Source organism: Manis javanica, chromosome 11, assembly GCF_040802235.1.
Source record: "Manis javanica isolate MJ-LG chromosome 11, MJ_LKY, whole genome shotgun sequence".
NCBI lineage: Eukaryota > Metazoa > Chordata > Mammalia > Pholidota > Manidae > Manis > Manis javanica.
The window spans coordinates 104536552-104554675 of record NC_133166.1 but is presented as its reverse complement, the minus strand read 5'-3'; the positions used below and the strand labels follow the sequence as shown (position 1 = coordinate 104554675).

General features: G+C 56.9%; 1 protein-coding gene across 1 annotated transcript in view; it reads right to left on the bottom strand.

The window, feature by feature from the left end:
* The window catches only part of SYT2 (synaptotagmin 2), a 101684-nt gene extending 83854 nt beyond the window's left edge, over positions 1–17830 (bottom strand). Inside the window, exon 1 of the mRNA XM_073217138.1 lies at positions 17655–17830. The gene's annotated coding sequence lies outside the window, so the exon portion shown is untranslated. The remainder of the gene's footprint in view (positions 1–17654) is intronic.
* Between the last annotated feature and the right edge of the window lie 294 nt (positions 17831–18124).

The window sequence follows — 18124 nt, the reverse complement described above, 5'->3', positions numbered from 1 at the left end:
AATCCTGAACAGCATTTTCCTCTCTGTTAGGCAAGCATTACTCATCCGTCTCCCACACCCACATTACATGAGACCTTGAGGGAGAGAGCTGCCCAGCCAAGGGGCAGGAGGATGTATTTGGTTGCAGCAGGAGGGCATGGGACCAGACAGCAGGAAGGACTTCCCAATCCTGGAAGGAACTTGTGAAACTTGGAAACAGATGGTCCAAGGCACTGGCCCCCTCGCTCTCCCTGGGTCTTTCAGAACTAATGAGAGTGGGCTGACTTAGGCTGTTCATGCCTAAAGTAGGGCCCTCAGTGGCCTCCTCACCCAACCTCTGGCGGTGATGGGAAGACTAACTGGGAGTCAGGATAGGCAGGTTCTAGTCATGGTCCAGAATGCCACGGAAGGTCCACTGCCCACAGGAGCCATCCAAGAGGGCTTACAGCGTAGGCTGGGGCTCAGCCGGGAAAGGCACTCCCAACCCCACCTCCTGTCAGCCAGGCCCGGCACAAATCCGCAGCCAGGCTCCCGTCTGAATTCCCAGCTCTAATGTGCTCGAGGGCTGAACAGTCCTGCCCGCTGAGCTGATCTGGGAGAGCAGGGCAGGTGAGCTGCTGCTCCCTAGGAAGAGAGGAGACTAGTGCAGAGCCCTAAGCACATGTGCAGAGCGTGCCCCTCCACATGCACAAGGACAAACCAGCAGACCCTCCCTAGACACACACACGCACACACACACACACACCACACACTCTCTCTCTCTCCCATCATCCCATCCCCCACTGGGGACCAGCCAGCCTTCTCAGCTCAGGCTGCTTGTGGCTGTAATTCTATCCTGGGATCCCAGAGTCATCATTCCCACAGGGTCGGTGGGGAAGGGGAAGAGGGGACAGGTCAGGGAGGGGCGGGGGGGAAGAGGTGTGGCACTGTGGGAGGAGCCCAGCTCTATAGGCCACTAGCTGTGGGACCTTGGGCAAATGGTTAACCCCTGTGAGCGCCCTCCCTCGTCTGGACAGGGAGGCTATTCTGCAGGGCTGTTTCAGTACCCGGGGGCAGCGAGCACTGTGGGAGACGAAGGATCCCCGGTCCTCTGTTCACCATCAGCAGTCCACTCACTCTTCTCAGATGCCCTGGGCTGCGTGTGGCACCTTTATTCACCCCTAGCAATGCCTCCTGGTAATTCACCGACATTCTGGTTGCTGGGCAAAGCAGTCACCCCACAAGGCACGCAAGTCTAGCCTCCAGAACTAAGAACTACGAGCCCCTGCCCTCTTCCCTGTGAGGTACACCCTGAGAAGCTGCCCCAGGGGCACCCTTGCACAAAACCAACTCCTCCCTGGGGACGTGCCCCCGCCCACCCCTGGGGCTCTGAGAGTCCGGGAAAGCCAGGGGTCCCACACGTACTGGGGGGGCAGCATGAGACATCTGATTACACAAACCTGGCACAGTCCCTGATGAATATCTCATACAGGAGCGATGATCCATTAGCTGCCATCTATGATTCATCCCCACCGCGGCCAGAGGCAGGAGGAAACATGGGAGCGGCTGGAGTGGGGACCCACACCCACTCAACCTCCACTCCCCGATGAAGGCGGCCGACAATCTCCCCCATCCCCCCGCCCACCCAAGGCCCGCTGCGCGTCCCCCTCTGAGATGTGTATGCAGTGGTCAGAGGGATATCACTCCACTGAACAGATGGCCGACAAGTCACAGGCCAGGCTGCGACTGGGACACAGAGACCTCACAATAAGGATTTCCAGGAAGTGAGAAACAGACATGCTCTTTATCAAGTCTGACAAGCATATCTGGCAGCAGGTTGATGTAGCAGAGGTGGCTGGGCAAAAGGTACTGGGCTATGTGTCCCTGGGAAAGATGTCCACTGCCAGCCCAGCTCCAGCCCCATTCTGAAGGTCTCCTTTCTCCAGAGGAGGTCACAGAATCATGGATTCTTAGAGTCAAATAGGGAAAGCCCTTCGGACCAAGCCACGGGTGCCACAGGAGCCCCTCTGACAATGCGACACCTAAGTGATCACCTGGCCTCCGCTGAAATACGCCCACAAACAGGGGCTCGTTCTCCTGAGGAAGGCCACTGGGTGTCTGGGCAATTCAAACCCTTCAACATTCATCTGATAAATATTTAGTGAGCATCTTCCAAGTGCCAGGCACTGAGTGAGACACTAGGTCTACAGCCAAACAGACCAAGTTGTTGCTCTATTAGAACTATCCTCCTAAGAGTGACTTAAAATTAGTCCCCAGGCATCTGGTGCTGCTTGGGCCTAGAAGGAGATGAGATGTAGACTCAATTCTCTTTAAGACCAAGGCTTTGGGCTTACTGCCGTAAGACTGTGGGATCCAGCTTGCTCGCCCAGGCGTCTTGTGCCCCAGAACCACCTCCCTGTTTGGGCAATGGTTTTCAGGATGGCACCTGAGCAACGGGTACTGCTGGTGCTAGAGGCTTAGCCTCACCAGTTCTCCCTCCCCCCCTAAGAATACTGAACCCACACGTGCACCCAGCAGTTTTCTCTGCCAAGCAGGAGTCTGCCTGCCCTCACCTCTCCCTTTCCCCCTCCATTCTCAAGAACTGATGCTGCCCACTGGTGAGGTAGGCAGTGAACCACCTGGCATTATAAATGGCACAGTGAGGCGGTGCCTAAAATATGTTCCCCAGCAGCCTCCACCATACCCACAAACCCACCATTATTTCCCAGCCTTCTCTGGGTAGGCATCGCTGCCTGTTCAACATGCAGAGGCCTCTTTATTGGAAGGAGTGCCATGTTCACCCAAAGGGTGGCTTCAACCTGTGCCTAGGGCATCAGACTAAGACATCCTGGACTGTTCTCAGGGCTAGGGAAAGGGAGATGAGGTGAGCAGACCTGGGGGAAGACTGAGTGGCACAGGACAGCAGGTAGGCAACGTGGCACCTCTGAGGAGAGCTTCTGAGGACAATCACCCAAAGGGGAGATAAGAGGCAATCCAAACAGTGCCTGGAATTTCCCTTTTGAGTTAGGCAGATTTTGGAGGGTTCCCAGTGACCCCATCCAGTATGTAGAACCAGGGCTGCTGCTTCTGTGATCCAGGAGGTGACACTCACACCTTCTGCCCCAAGCTAAGCACCCTGGATAGGGAGACAAGGAGGGCTTGGATTGTCATTTTAATGAGACATATGACGGTGAAGGAAGAGATGTAGACGGAGTGACGATGAGAAGAGAATGTACCAGAGGACAGAAGAGGAGAGCCTTCTCATTCCTGCAGGACTTCCCAGGGCTTGGGAGCAGGGGGATGCCCCCGCTCACATGAATCCAGAGGCTGAAAAGGCAGCGCTGTGCAGGCACACAGGGCCACGGCCTTGGTCTGCCCGTTACCTTCTCTGCCACCTCACAGGCTCCCCCCCAATAGCCCCCAGCACTTTGGGGAGTTTCTTCCCACCCTCTCCCTGCACCTGGCCCCGTGCCATTCTACCCAGACATGCCGCCTACCTCCCCCTGCTGCAGGCATTCCCACTGCAGCTAGCCCTCCAGCAAGTGAGGGAGGGGCTCTGCTCGTATGCCCTGCTGACCTGCCAACACGCCAATCCCTTGGTAGCCCCCTCCTCTCCAGGGATGCCTACTCAGCTCCTGCCTCATTCCAATACTCTACCCCCAGTAAGTTTCATACGACCATACTCTACCACCAAAACCTGCCCCTCCCACCAACCCTGCTAGGTTTGGCATTAGAGTGGAGTGAACAAGAAGGCATTTGGAGTAATAAATATTACAGAGAACCAGCCTCTGCTCTCAACATTTCCATAAGCTGGAGAGAGATGCAAGTCAGTTGGGAGACCATAGCCAGATTCCAGGACCTGAGGTCATGTATTCCAATTACCTCCAAGCGAAACTGGCCCTCCCCTAACCCAGGCCACATATGTCAAAACTACTTCTAAAGACCTGGGAAAGACAATCATAGACGCTCAGGAACAGAGCATAGTTGAGTTTGGAGTTCATCCCATTCATTTTATAGAGTAAAAAATGGGACCAGGCAGGAGGAAGTGGCCTGGCCAGGTTCTACACAGTCAGTAAAGGGCAGAAATAATTTCCTACACCGCCAGCTTCTCCCCATTCCTGCCTCTACCTCCAAAATTGGCAAGCTGGGACTTAGCTTATGAACTTGTAGGCGAGAGGGTAGAGCAGTGCAAAGCTCTGTCCATGGTGCTGAACCCCCTACTCCCAAACACCCATTGTCTGCATTTCTAAATACTGCTGGGGCTTCCAGCACTGTCAGGATGCTGTGCAGGGTAGCATAGCAGACCTTGCACGAAGGAGGCAGAAACTAGAGTCATTCCCAGGGGATAAACAGGAAGATGTCCAAGAGCGTGCAGAAGGGGACAGTGTACCATCTCAAACCCTCAATTTCATCACCTTGAACCTGATTCTAAGGTGCCGAGGCACAGGTTCTTTCAGAGAAGCTAACAGTGAGACAACAATACTGGCTGATACTGTTAGCCCCAAAGTTCCCAAGGGAGAACTTTCTGAGAAGGAAGTCAGTAGAAGGGAAGGCCAAGAGAAACCTGGAAGCTCTGTGGGTAACAGGAGAATCTCAGAGGATGGGGGTGATTCTGAAAGGTCCTGCCAAGAGGCTGGAGGTCGGGCATTAGGATCTTTCAAGATCACACCTCCAAAGTTCAGAATATGACTGTGACCTTCTGTGGGTCCTCGGAGTCACATGTGTGGTGGGGGCGGGGGAGGAAGTCAAAAAATAAATGCATTGTCAATTCCCCCTCTGTTGCTTCCTCGGAGGAGTTTCATGCACTTTCTAGTATGAACCCTGAAGGACCTCTGGAAACATTTGGAATGACATCAGAATTGTGTCGAAAAGAAGGAACCGAGTCTATCCTGAGCCCCAGACTGGAGTCCCTGTTGAAAGAATCTAGAAGCCGTATTCTTCACAAGGTCCCTGGCTCTTTACTGCCACCTTGATATTGAGGCTGGGTGACTGTGACTTGCTGGCAGGGCTAACGTACAGTGTGTGTGGACGGGCAGCCCATTTGGTGGGGGGCACTGCGTGTCCTGTTGTCCTGCTGCAGGTTTGACTCTCAGAAGTGAAATCCCCGGATGCTGAGCACACACACACACACACACACACACACACACACACACCATCCCTTACCCCAGGGACGATATAGCACCAGTCCGAGATGGGCTTTCACCTGCTAAGTCCTCTTGTGCCCAGCATTAGTCCCTTCCCCCTCCCCCTCCCCACCCCTATCTTCTTCCTGCTCCTCCCCTCCTCCCCCCAACACTGTGACACGCTCCCTGAAGACAACTGTGCACACAATCAGCTCTCTCCAGCACATGTACACCTGCACTCATACGAATCAGTCTGTCCTTTCCTAATACCTGCCCTGCCCCAGACGGTCCTTCTCTCTGCAGGTCTCACCACCTGTTTGGTTTTCTACCACAATGTCTAACCACATTTACTATTCAGAAATTCCTCTTTGAATCTATCTGAAATCCTTCATGCTCTAAGTTAATCCTATTGCCTTTCTGACACTATGAGTCATTTCTAAAGACGTGGATCATCTTCCTCAGTGGAAGCGGGGAGCGAGCCTCATGGACCTTTCCTGATCCACAGGCGACACATGCGTGCACGCGATACCCCTCCCACCCACATACACACGGAGAGCCTGCGACCTTGTGACAACACAGAAGCTCAAGGACACGAAGGGCCCTTGGAAGGACCTCTGCTCCGACCCCCATTTCTAGAGACAAGAGTGCCTCAGGGTGCCCTGAGAAGGCCTCAGGGGCTGCTCAATCCCATGCGCTCAGGAGCACACCTCTAGCCCTTGCTTCTGGGTCTGAAACGTGGAACACTCTGGCCTCCCTTAGCCCCCAAACCTACGCTCCCCAGAAATCACATTGCCAGCAACTAATACACTTCTCAGAAGCCATATTTACATCACAGCAGGACAAGAGAGCAAAGGTGTAATTGGGCTCAATTTGACTGAGTGTGACAACGGCACGGTTAGTCACATGTGTCACCAAGAGATGTGAATTGGGGATAGTTTATGCTCAAAAACTCCTTTCCAAGAGGACCTGACATCTTCCTCTCACAGACACCCAGGCAGCACTGATGTCAGTGGCACAGGGGAGGAGACCCGTGGACTTGTCTGAGGGAGACCCCGTGTAAGGTCACCCATCTGCCCCGCCTCCACACAGACACGCCCTCTGAAAAGCTCTCTCTGGGCTTTTCTGGAACATCTATCTGACACTCTCTTTTCACGGTCTTGATCAACCGCCAGATACCTCGGTGCAATAAGCAAGAAAGTGCTGCCTAATATCTAACCTAAACCCTGTTTCAGTTTCCTACTCTTGCCCTAGTCCTGCCCTCGGGACAATGACAGCAGCCTTCTCCTCTAATGTCACCGTCCCTGAGTCCAGCCACTCTGCAGACATGAGACACACCTGCGAGGCCCACACCTCCATCTGTGGCACGGAAGGGCCTGTGCTGGGCTTGTTCCCGTCTCCCCCCTGGTCTCTGGAGGGAGCGCCAAGGGGCCTCCCCAGCTCTGCTCTGGGGTCCCTTTCTTGGCCTCCAGGGGAAGAACTGTAGTTTGGCCTTTGAAAATCTCTAAAGCTTTTCTGGGACTCTGAGAAGGGACTGCAGGGACTTCCTAGTCAAACCTTCTCAATTCCCAGAGAAAGGGACAGATACAAAGAGGGAAAGTGACAGCTCAAGGTCAGCTGGGGAATTAGAGGCAGTCAGCCACTCCATTCCCTTTCACAACCCAGATTCTGCTTGTTCCACAGCCCCGCCCTGCCAGGTGTGGGCTGCATCGGTGCCCCTACACACCCAGCCCTGGTGGTGCCCGGGAGTGGCCTGACATCCCATGAGAAGGCCCAGGAGCGCCTGTGGTCCCCACACAGCCCAGGAATCATGATGCCCATGTGCCCAACCTTCCACCCCACTAGCACCCCCATTATAAACTCTCAGGGCGTTGAGTACTTTTTATTTCACACCAGTTATCATAGCTGTAATTAAATAATCAATTGCACGGCTCTTTTGCTGAATGTCTTGCTTCCCTTAGACTGTAAGGGTCGTGGGGCAGGGACTGTGTCTGCTCTGTCTTCCTTGCCGTTGAACCCAGCACAGAGTGCCGCCTTGTGAGTGCTCTGGACCAATGGCGGACAGCGGGGGGCTGTGGAGGGCTGGCCCTGAGGCACCGGTGGCCGGCCAGGGTGGCACATGGGAGGGGCGCCAAGGCCAGGGGCCCAGCTATTCCTCTTGCCTCCAGCACTGAGGAGAGGGAACGGGCAATGTCATGCCTTGTTCTCTCGAGACCTTGGGCACAGAAGGGAATCTGGCCGCTCGGGGTGTATCTGAAGCCTGCTTCAGGCTAGTCCTCACGTTGGTGGAAGGATTTAACAAGTCTGTGTGCCTCCCTGCAAGCTTTTCTGCCCGCTCTCCTCCTCTGCCCCAGCACCTCCGCCGCTGTGGCAGCACTGCTGTGCCGCGCCCGGGCCCCAGACACACTGTCGCATTCACCTTCCCACCGGGCCGCCTGCTGAGCACCCCAGCCCTGATCAGCGCCACCTCCTGAACGTGCCATGCTACCAGCCGTGGCCGAGCAGGCTTCGCCTGCATGAGCGGCTAACGGTGGACGGCCCCTGCCATGGAGCCTGGGAAGACAGCGATAGTTTTCGGAGAAACCACAGGTCCAGGGTCTGCAGGCAGCCCATGGCCTGGCCAGACCCCAGCCGAGCACCCTGCTCAGAGCAGGGCTGAGCCAAGCTGGCACGTGGCACGTGGACGGGGGAAGGAGACCACATGTGCCCAGAGGAACAGTCTCCTCCAACGTGGAGTTCAGGCCTCAGGTCCAACTTCATTCTCGGTTTCCAGGCACTGACCACAGGCAAGTCCCCAGGAGCTGTGCAGGGGGCGAGGGCGGCATCTGTGTGTCTATGTGAAGCTGTGAATCTTCTCTACTCGGAGCCAAGTGCCCTGACATCTCACAAACCCCAAACAAGAAGGAAATACTCTCTGAAAGTAGGGCAATGGGATGGATCCCAAGAGGGCCTGTTTTGGGGATCTGTCTGGTTTATTAAGGGCCAAAGCCTGGTGCCTCAGAACTGCCAGTCCCAGGGGCACCGACCTGCCCTGGGCATGCTGCCCACCCTGCCTCTGTGCACTCTCAGGCTCACTAGTTGCCTCCTGCCCATTAGCTGCCAAGCCCATGGTCTGTCTTCAATACATCTCCTGGGTGTGGAGAGAAGGAGAGGAGAGAAAACACATTAGGGGTGGGCGCAGGGAGAGCGGAGGGCCAGAGACCCAGCTCCTGCTGCAGCCAGGTGACCCCCACGGTGTCCAGGGCCTCAAGACCAACCCCCTTCCAAGGAAAGGACAGGCCACCCAGGTGAGCCCTCTCACCCAAGGGGCACCCATCTTTACTATGTCTTGATCTCTCCCCATTCTTAGTCCACAATGGGCAGTTCAGGATGGCAGAGCCAGGGCAGGAGCCATGTGCTAGGGCCATCAATTACCCAGCCATGTGGCCACCGAGAAGCCAGGAGACGTGCACTCCCTGTGGGGCCGACATGTGTGAAGACGCCTCTGTGGCAGGTGGCTCTCTGATGTCCTCCCGAGCGCCGGCCCTCTGGTGCACTTGGTCCCGTCAGGAGGGAGAGCGCACCTGCCCTCAGGGTCGGGAGAGATGTGAAGCCTGCCCAGTCTTCCTGTGGGATGAGCAGTTGGGGGGCAGGCTGCGAACTCTTAGCCACAGCAGACAGCTATCCAGGCAGACATGCCCCTAAATAACTCGGCCCCCAGCCCTCCATTTTCTCTATGGCCACTGGACTGTCTCAACTCCAGACTCCCGGGGCAGGAGGCAGGGAAGGGTGCATTCCAGGAGCAAATGGGTGCTTGGGACAGCAGGAGGAATGTGGCTGGACACCGCAACTTCCCACACTGCTAGGGATGATCACGAGCGTTAGGGACTGATTCCACCTCCCAACAGGTGGCCCTCGGAGAGCCTGCTCCATAAGGGGTTTCAGGTTCCCTAGAAAAGGTGGGCAGAGGGAAGCCCTGCCAGCCCCCCATTTGTGAGATTTCCTCTCTGAAAGGGCCAGGTCTGGGTGTTCTCTGCAGTCCAGAGCTGTGTGGACAGGACCGGTGCCCAAACACCACCACATGACCAGTTCTAGATAGAGCCCTGCGAGTACCACCCCGGGGTGGCACTTGTCACAGTCCCAGGCGATGCACAGAGTGTGGCCCTGGAGGCTGACAAACCTGACCTGCATGTGCACCCTGCCACCCACTAGTATGTGATTGGGGACATTCACTTTATCTTTTGACACTGTTTTCATCAGCAAATGGGGTAAAGTATCACATGCTTTAAAACTAGAAGTCTTTTATGTGTACTTCTCATTTCATCACAGAGAATATTAAAAAGATGTGCACTCAATACTTAGGATTTAACAAAATTTACAATTTTGCTACTTCCTCAAAATTTTCAAGTGAAACTGGCACGTATGTATTTGCATATTTATTTACTCAGCAGGCATGTGGCAGGGAAGGACGCAGTGACCAGAGTGGTCTGATGCCCTGTCCCCATCCAGGCTAAGGTACTAACAGTTCAACCCACCATTGCTTCAGACTGTCACTGCCAACATGGTAAAACGCAAAATAACCTTAGCATTGTTCTGAAAATACTTATGACCTTATGACTACCCCTGAAAAACTACTGGGGACTCCTAGGTGTCACACTTTGAGAACTGCTGTCCTAGGATACCTCACGTGATCCTCGTACCGGCCACACCCCTTGTGTGTTACTACCTCCATTTTCAGACCAGAACTCTGAAGCTCAGATGGTGTGAGCTGCCCAGGGTCACACAGGCTGGAAGCGGCAGTCTCAGTTTAAACCTAGGGTGTTTGACTCCCAGCCACACATTGCTGGGACTGGCCCTGTAGAAACAGCAACTGTGGGGCACGGACATCGGAGATGCAGGGCATCTCCTGCCCACCTTCCCCATCACCTCCCCTCCCCCGGCCTTTGGGGTTCACCATCTAGACCCTCCCTGTGCTGTGGTGGGGACCTGCCTTCTGTTACTGTGTCGTACCCCTGGGAAGGGCCCTGATGCTGCTCCCCCAGCAGGAGACATGCCAGGGGTGGGGGCCTTGCCTCCAGAGCCAGGCTGCCCGTTGCAGGCCCAGCCCGCGCGTCTTCCTTGCCTCCTGCAGCAGCCAGCGCAGTTACCAGCATCAAAGAGCTAATCCGGTTTCTCGGCTGTGCTCCCCCCTTCACCTCCTATAATGCCAGGATTGATCTGGAACCAGGGCAGCCTTATTAAAGCGATGCCTTTTCCTCCTCAGGAGAATCCAACTGCCCTCCTCTCAATTAACTCCATGTTTCCTGCTAACACAGATCCCAGACGCATGCCGCCTGCATTTCCTGGGATTTACCAGCAAGTGTCCTTGGTTCCCAGCAGTGAGGCTGGATTTCAGGGCCTGGGTCTGCTTCCCCTCAGGATCCCAGAGCACTTGACCACTAGGGTCTTGTTCATCCGCCATACACTCCTCAGGGAATGGACGATTCCTTTTCCCTTCCTGCTTGCAGGTCTCCATCCCTCCCTCCAGGTAGAAACAAGGGTCTGGCCTCTAACCTCAGACCCCTATCACTGGGCCTGTGACACTGGGCCAGGTGAGCTGGCACAATAAGGGATCTATGGTTGACAATGAAAATTTGGAGTCAAGCAGCCCCACATTAGACAGAGAGAAAGGACAATACAGGTGAGAGACAAGGGGCTCCTCAGAGACCTCCGCCGCCCTTAGACCAAGTGCCCTCTCTGGGACGCCTTTGCTGCTGGTCCAACTCTCCTCTCCGGGAAGGAGTCAGGGAATGTGAAGCTGCAGTGCAGCATAAAAGGCAAGGCTCCACATCAGAAAGGGATTCCTTCCTGTAAATAGAATGAAGCTGCTTCCCCACTCACTTTCCAAAGCAGGAAGGACATGCTCAACACGTCAGGACAATTAGCCCAGACCAGAATCAGCGGTGAGGAAAGGATACTTCTCTCCCCCAGCCTAGGGAGGGAGGGGCTCTCTGGGGAGGGTCCTCGGAGCCCAGAGCACTGGCTGACCTCGGACAAGTCATTCCTGCTCCAGGAGGGGACAAAGAGGTGCCGTCCCCGGGGCCCCAGGCCACTCACATTTGTGTCTGCTGTACTAATTGCACAACCTGCTTCATTTGACTTCAGAAGAAACTGAATCTAGGAGTGGGAGTGCAGAAGGGGAGTAAGAAGAGGGGAGAGAAAAGGAGAAAAAGGGGGTGAGAGGTGAAGGTACTAGTATTCTCTCCTCTCTCACATGCGCACACACACACATGCACACACATGTGCCCACATGCACACACAGATGCACTCAACACTGCAGTGGGTTATGACTCCCTGTTTCTCCGCAGCTGAGCAGGAAGCCGGGCGAAGAGCCCTGCAGCCTCTCCTCTGGCCTCATTACCCCCCAGCCTCTGCCAGGCAACCCGCCTTGGGTCCTCCCCTGCACCAAGGAAGTGTGCAGAAGAGCCAGGGTGGGCGTCGCTGCCTTTGCCTCCGTCGCCTCTTGCCTCTGCCGTGGGTCACTGGGCCTCCAGCCAGCCCCTCCCCTCCAGGTCGTTCCCTCAGTCAACTTGGGCACAGAGAGGGATAAGCGGCCGCCCGCCCAGCCCCAGCCCCTCCAGCCTCCACTCTTTTCGGATCACCATCTCCCTCGCACACACTCACACTCACAACCACTCACGCGCCATATGAAGATGGAGCGGCAGTGGGTGAGCTCCGCCTCTGATCGCAATATTCTCTAATTGCTACATTCCAGAGCCACCACATTGACCGAATTATGGGAAGCCCTGCCGGGGTTCTCCACGGCTGAGGATGCCCTGGTCCCCCCAGATGCCTCGGGGGAGCCTCCCTGACCCCCTGCCCAGCCACTGTCCTACTGCAGTCCCAAACCAAACAGACATGAGACCCTCGGACTTCCCAGTTTCCCTGCAGAGGCCAGAGGCAGTGGAGAGAGCCCCACAGACGGCGGGAGCTCTGGTCTCAGCAGGCAGCTGTCCTGGGACTGGGGGGCCCAGGAGCTGGGTCACAAGGGCTCCTGGCTGCGGGGCTCTGCCTTGGCCATGACCCAGGAGAGGAGGAGACCCCCATGCCTTCCAGGAGCCCTGGATGACAGGAGAGGGGTTCTTTTGAGCCCCCTTTCCATCCCTGGTGCTTTTTACAGGACAGGCACTCAGTCCACCTGAGTGGGAGGTGGAAGGCAAGGGAGGAGAAGGGGAAGCCAGGCCAGGCGGTTCGGCCCAGATGGTGCTGGGACTCCGGCCTGGACCCCAGCTGCCCCTGCGTACGAGGTGAGGAGCTGGGCTGTGCCTCCCATGGGGATCATGACTTCTCAAGCCTGGACACTGGAGAAGCGAGGCAGTCAGACACCAACTAGATCCCATTTCCCCCAGGCTTTTCAAGGAGCCCCTCTCTATCCTGCCCCTAAAGCACATGCACACGTACGTGCAGACCTCCGTCCTGCTGCTGCTGGGCTTCAGAGAAGCCTTTAATTACCAAGCTGGGGATCCACAGAGGCTTCAGGCACCGATGACATCAGCATCCCCTTCATACAAGGCTGGGAGGCCGGGGGCCGGTTCTCCAGGTCCACTTGCTCTGATCCGCCCGCCACGCTCCTCCCTGCCCACTCCAGGGCAGGTGCTCCTGAACGCCAAAGCCCTGTGGCAAGTCCCAAAGAAACACACCACCGGAGAGACAGAGCTGACTCAATTTCTCCAAGGGATCACTGCCTAATTTTGTAGAAGCTGCTTCCTGGTTTCATCAGCAGTCTCTGCTTGTATTCAAAGCATCGGTGACCTCTCCCTGAGGTCCCTGGCCTTGTTGGCTGGCTCCACACTGTAGGGAGAGTAGGTGAGAAGGAGCTGGGGGAGGACGACTAGGTGCACAGGTCAAGTCCTGACTAATCAGCTCCAGTGGCCTGGAATGCAGCCCCAAAGTGCCTACAGGCTGGGGGTGAAACCTCACTCTTTTCCCTTGGCGGTGTGAGATTTCGAACAAGTCACATTACTTCTCTGGGCCTGTGTCTCTCCCTTGTGAAGTGGGATGCGACGGCCGCTCTGGGCCCTCCTGGTGGTCCTGGGACTGCAGTCAGGAGAGATGCAAAGGCTGTGTCATGGCACAGGGAAGCTAAGGGCGGAGGAAGCGGTTGCCAAGGAGCAGGCTCGGTGGGCAGCGGTACTGGGGGCCCTGGCTCTGCATTCTCCTCGCCTTGCACGGCCCGTTCTGGCCATGCTGTTCTCACACCCGATGGTGAGTGTTGTCTACAGCAGAAGCTGAAACCCTGAGCCCCAAAGCAGCCAGAGAAGTACCTCTCCTGACTATATAACAGCACATAACTTCTCTTCTTTCCTTGCCTCTGGTCACCAACTGGAGGCTGCTGGTAGCCCCAAACCCTCTGAGGCTCCGGCCATTATAGCAGACCCAGCAACCACATCCTGCTCTTCTAAGTGGCCAAGTCTGAAAGTGCCTTGGGAATCCAACCTCCCCATCCCTGGCATTCAGTCAGACAGTCTCCTGACTAGACGAGTGGGGAATTCTGTCCTAGCCTGGAAATTATCCAGGGAGAAGCTTTTACAACATCTCTTGCATAGCAAGTGTTGAGGCGTCTTTCCTGAGGGTTGATTTTGGAACCCTGGCTGAAGCTCAGACCTCTCTAGGGGAGAGGCTGGCTGTGAGGGCTCCGTGTGGTCCAGACTCCCAGGGGCCAGCAAGTCCCTCTCGGCCTGGAGCCACATTCACTCATTGCTCTGTTTCAGGATAAAAACGAAGGATTGCTGGGAGAAATCCTTCCCGGAAATCCAACTCTGGCAAGATATGGCCCGTTAGACATAAAAGAACTGCCTCAAAGTCAGACGGATCGAATACTGGAATGGCCATCAAGGAAGTTGGAGCGGCTCCCTCCCCTGAGTTTTTAAGAATAACAGAGATGGAAAGTACTCCCCCCACCTGGGGAACCCAAGAAAGGGTCTGCTAGGGAGCAGTGGGGCAGGCAACACGATAATGATAGAAAACACTCACATGGCTCTCACCATGTGCAAGGTGCTGTTCTAAACTCTTTGCAGGAATTAATTCATTTAAATAACAATCCTCACCAAGACAGGAATTTTATGTCCATTCTACAGATGGCAAGACTGAGAAACAGAGTCTGATTAACCTGCCCCAAATCAGAGCGTAGCATCAGCATGAGCAGGACCCCAGGCCATCTGGCCAGAGTCACTATTCCTCTTAGAGACAGCAGTGATGACCTGACATTTCTCCAGGGAAACCATGTTATCCATCACAGGCTTTCTGTCCCCACGAGAATCCAAGACAAATCCAAGCTTCTCTGTCCTGGCTTCTCTGACCAAGTGGAGGATAAATAATCATCTTGTTACCTGTGTAATGATTATCCACCAAGGGAATTTAGACATATCTGACCATTGGGCCGTACAGTTATCATTCATCCAGTGCTTAGTACCCTGTGGGGTAAGTATGATTACCTCTATTTTACAGATGAAACTCTCTGGACCTGCTTGGATCACCCCATTATATGCTCTCCAATCATCCTGTATGTCTGCCTAACACTTGTCACAGTTGTGACGAATTATTTAGGTGACTACCTGTTTAATTCTGTGTTATTATGAGACCGCAAATGCCATGAGGGCAGGAACCAGGTCTGTTTTGCTCCCAACTGAATCTCCACTGCCTAGCATAGCTCCTGGCACATAGTAGGCTCTCAAAAGCTAATAGTTGCACAGAGTGGCTAAGCTTGCCTAGGCTCCCTGGAATGCAAGAGCCACCAGGGTAGGGATTTTTGTCTGTTGTGTTCACTGCTGTACCCACAGTAAGTAGAACAGTGGCTGGCACATAGTAGGTGTTCATGACAAGTTCTTGTTGCATGAGTGAATTAGTTAAGTCACACACTTTTGTAATTAGTGTCTCTGAGATTTGAACCCGGGCCTGTGGAGCTCCCAGCCACTACGCTTTGATGCTTCCTGTTACAACCACTACCCTGTACTGAGTAAACACCTGGTATTATTCCCTCTGGCTTGCTGTTCCAGGTCTTAAGGAGTATCCCCGTCACCCTGGAACTTCCGTGTTGTCTGGCTCAAAAACAAAGGAAACCCCGCCTCAGGAAAGTCCAAATCCCAAAGCCAGGTGAAGTAGCATTTCTACTCAGCCACAGCCTTCGACAGTCCACGAGGACACTTCTGTCCAGGGAAGCAATGACGGGCCATTCTTCCAGCGCACCAAGCCCCAACCTCCTCCTCCTCTGTCCTCACTGTCCTGGCTCCCAGCCCACCTGCTGCCCCCAGTGACTCTCCTGAGAGGGCTGCACAGGCTTGGCGGGAAAGAGAGGAGACCATCTGAGAGAGGACAAGTCCACGTAGGGGCAGAAAGGCCACAAGAGGTCAGGCTTGCCGGGGGCTGGGGGATATTGCCCTGGGGAGGGCAGGAAGAGATTTCTCCAGCCATCTCCAAAACCCACCCACCCCAGGCCTCTGTAGGGCCAGAGGCAGCCCTGGTGCATCTGCCTGTCACTGTGGGAAGGTGGAAAGACGCTCTGGCCGCAGTGTGAGGTCAGGAGGCCCAGGCCCAGCACCAGGCAAGTCTCCCTGCCCCACCGGGTCCTCAGCCAGGGAGGGGCATGCTTCGCCCAGGGATAAAACCAATACCATCATGAGATGAAGCCAGGTGTAAGCTTTTCTGTACGGAAAGGGTGATGTTTATAAACACCAGCACCTTTCTTTTCCCATGGTCCTGTTTTGTGGGGATCAGACCCCAAAGCTGAAAAAGTGAGAATTAGTTTTGCATGATCTACTCCCCTCCAAAAAAATATAAATATAAAGTTTGCCTGGAAAAAACTGGACTGCTGAACACAGTTGACTGGTCTGGTCTTCCTCCTGGGGACGGAGGGCCTGGTCTACATGGGGCTAAAAGCAGAAACACTTATCTCTGCCTCCTCTGCCACAGCTTTCCAAAAGCTCCCAGCTCCTCCTTGGGCAAGACAGGGAGAGGAAGGGGCCAGGATCAAGCCCAAGAGGTGCCCAGAAAAAGCCAGGCCCCCCAGGGGCATCCTAGAGAATGAGGCCAGGGATCTGTTTGAGAGCCAGGCAGGGCAGAGGCAGGCTGCATGGAGGAGGGCAGCCCAAGAATGAGGTTCTGGGGCACTGGCCATTCCCCAGGGGCCTGGGGAGGCAGAGGCTGGGCTGGACTCCCTGGGTCAGGCCTCAGCGTGCCTGGTGTGGACCCCTGACGCTGACTCACCTCGGGGCCCTGACATCTTTGGCTGGGCCTCAAGGGCATGGGTTGTGGCTCTCGTTTTGGCCCCCCTGATGGTCAGAGATGTTTCTAGCAGCCCAACGGCTGGACTTGCACCTAAGCACAGCAAGGTGACTTGGAGGAATTAAGGGCTGCCCTGCTTCTTATGCTTGCGTCTCCGATGAAGTGCCTAGGTTACCAAGAGCTGCATGAGGACAGCCCACCTACTACACGGGGGAGATGCCCGTCAGGGAGAGCGGGAGGGCAGGGGAGGGGCGCCTCCCCGCTCTCCAGGTCAGACCTCGCCCACTTCCCTGCCTCTCTGGGCACCCACAGATCCTGAGGATGTCCTCGTCCCCACGCCCGGCCTGCCCTGCCCGCCTCCCTCCCAGGGCAGTGGCCTCCTGTCCCTGCACTCCCCTGCTCTGCTGCCAGCGGGGGACGCGGCCGCCTTAACAGCCTAGCGGCGAGGATGCCGCACACGCAGAGATGGGGCTTCAGGGCCCCCCCCACACCAGGGGCTGGGGGTGTCCTGGAGGCACCTGTGGAATGCGGGAGTGAAAAGGAGGAAAGGAGAGGGAGCTGGTTAATGAGATGGAAGAAGAGTCACGCATCTATCTTTTTAGTTAGAAAACAAAAAGCTGGTGCCCTGAGAGGCGGGGAAGGGAGGAGAGGTAGGGGAGGGGACCCCAGACGGGAACGGTAAAGGAGGGGGTCCAGAGAGTCGGGTGGGGCTGCCTGCACTTCTGGGTCTGGGGGCCCGGCCCTGGGGAGCAGGGCTGAGGCGGGGGCGGCGGCCTAGGTCGTGCTGAGTCATGAGATTTGGCGAGAACGGGGTGGGGGGGCGCCTCCTTCCAGGCGGTCCCTGCAGCCTATCTCCCACCTCTCCCGCACCCACGGTCTCGGCCACCGGGAACGAGCGGGCTCTCCCTTCCCCTCCCGAGACGGCGAGGTTCGGGTCCCCGAAGCTGGAGGCGGGGGTACAAGAGCCTCCGTTGCGGTCCGCTACGGGGGGCAGCGGGGGGGCGAGACGCGCCCCTGGGAGCGTCGGAGACCGCAGGACTGGGGGGCGTCGGCCGCGCTCCGCTCCGCGGCTCGTCCCTGGGCAGAAAAGCCGCCCCCTCCTCGCGCCCCAAGCCCGCAGAGCAGCCGGCTGCTCGGTCCGCGGTCCATCCAGTTCCGCACAACGAGCCCTGCACCTCGACGCGTCCAAACTCCCCCGAAGGACGGTGCGGGCGCCCGGCGCCGGCGGCCCGTAACTTCCCCGACCCGGCCCCTCGGCTCAGCGGCAGAAGGGCCGCCCCGGGCGTAGAAACTTTGGAGGGGGCGCCGGTGCTCCCCGCGCGCGGGGTACGGACTTACCCGGGAGCGACCAGGCGGCAGATCCCGGGTCCCCGAGGCGGGGCGGCAGGCGCAGGGACGCGACGCCGGCGACGGTTTCGCGGGGCGGCCGTCCCCCGGGGCCCGAGTGCCCGCGCTGGCCCGGCCCCAACTCCGCCCCGAGGTGCCTCTGCCGCAGGACTTGCGGAGCCGAGCGGTCTGCGCCGAGGCGGCGGGCGGGGCGCTGCAGTGCGGGGAGGAGACCGCGCGGCCGGGGGCGGGCCCCGGACCAGGAGGCCCCGGGCGGCGGGGCGGGGCGGGCCCGCCGCGGGCGCCCCTCTGCGCAGCCCCTCGGGGCTCTCCGCGCCCCGCCCCCGGCGCAAGGTCACGGCTGCCGCTCCGCACCGCGCCCGCCCCAGGTGCGCTCGCCTCCTGAGCCGCCGCCTTCCCCGGCCTCCGCGCCCGCCGCAGCTCCGGCGGCGTTACCGGCCTCGGGGCCCCCCATAGCCACT